This window comes from Colius striatus, chromosome 1 (assembly GCF_028858725.1).
Source record: "Colius striatus isolate bColStr4 chromosome 1, bColStr4.1.hap1, whole genome shotgun sequence".
NCBI lineage: Eukaryota > Metazoa > Chordata > Aves > Coliiformes > Coliidae > Colius > Colius striatus.
Genome location: NC_084759.1, coordinates 56,682,339 through 56,683,499, shown reverse-complemented (window position 1 = coordinate 56,683,499; position 1,161 = coordinate 56,682,339). Strand labels below are relative to the sequence as shown.

The window sequence follows — 1,161 nt, the reverse complement described above, 5'->3', positions numbered from 1 at the left end:
TGATTGCCCACAACAGGGCAAGGTCACCCCTAAGGACTGCATACCATGACTAATTCATACTGGGACAGAGACTGAAGTTGAGTCTGGTGAACAGGGAAGAAAGGAGTTTCCTTCTGCATCTGTTTAACTGCTTATATCTTATTTGCTCTATATCTGAGTTATTAATGAAATATTTATGTTAGTTAGAAGTAATCTAAATAAGGTACCATTCCATCATTCAAGACTGTTTAGCCTGCAACAATCTCAAAGTAGCATTATGAACAATAGAGCAGAAATGTCATGGTGGTTGTAGTGCCATCAGCAAAAGTTAGAACAAAGCAGAAGTGACAAGAAAGGTATCTACATTGCTCTGATTTTTTTCACCTTTTTATCTACCTTTCCATTCCTATAAACAACTCCAAAAAATGATGTCCAGAATGGCCTTTTACTTGTTTTTGCATCTACTGAGGAGACTTCATTTGCCAAATCTCATTTGCCAAGAAGAGCAGCCTATGCATGCAAAGCTGCATTAGTTCAGGACTTCCTTGTGATAACATCTCCCACTGTGTTGCTGCTGTAGTCAGCTATAATAGTCTATTTTATCAAGAGAAGAACTGCTTTTATATGGCAGGGGGGTCACCATGATCAGGCAGGTGGTTTTCACAGGGCAAGGTTCATCTCCTGCACTCTTGATGTGTCGACTCCTGAAATATCCCCAAATTTGGGAAATTTGACTGCATAATTTTTGATAATGGGAGACTGCATTCATGCTAAAAAGACTGGTTGTTTAACCCTGGCTGGATACCAGGTGCCCACCAAGTTGTTTTATCACTCCCCCTCCTAAACTGGACAAGAGAGAGAGAAATATAACAAAAGGTTTGCAAGTTGATATAAGGTCAGAGAGATCACTCAGCAATTACCACCGGCAAACAGATTTAACTTGGGAGAACTGTTTTGGTTTATTAACAACCAAAACAGAGTAAGAAAATGAGAAATAAACCCCTGAATCTTAAACCACTTCCCCCTACCCTTCCCTTTTTTCTGAGTTTCTACTTTGTCCCTACTCAGGAGTGCAGGGGGATGGGGAATGAGGGTTATGGTCAGTTCATCACAGATGGTCTTTGTCACTGCTTCCCTAATTAAGAGGCCTTCTTTTTTTCTTCTCCTGCTACAGTGTAGAGT

The 1,161-nt window shown here is 40.4% G+C and overlaps 1 non-coding gene across 1 annotated transcript; it reads left to right on the top strand.

The window, feature by feature from the left end:
* The first annotated feature begins 595 nt into the window (after window positions 1-595).
* On the top strand, window positions 596-754 carry LOC133624721 (U1 spliceosomal RNA). The gene has a single exon (XR_009818072.1). It is a non-coding gene; the product is annotated as a U1 spliceosomal RNA (small nuclear RNA).
* The last annotated feature ends 407 nt before the right edge of the window (window positions 755-1,161 follow it).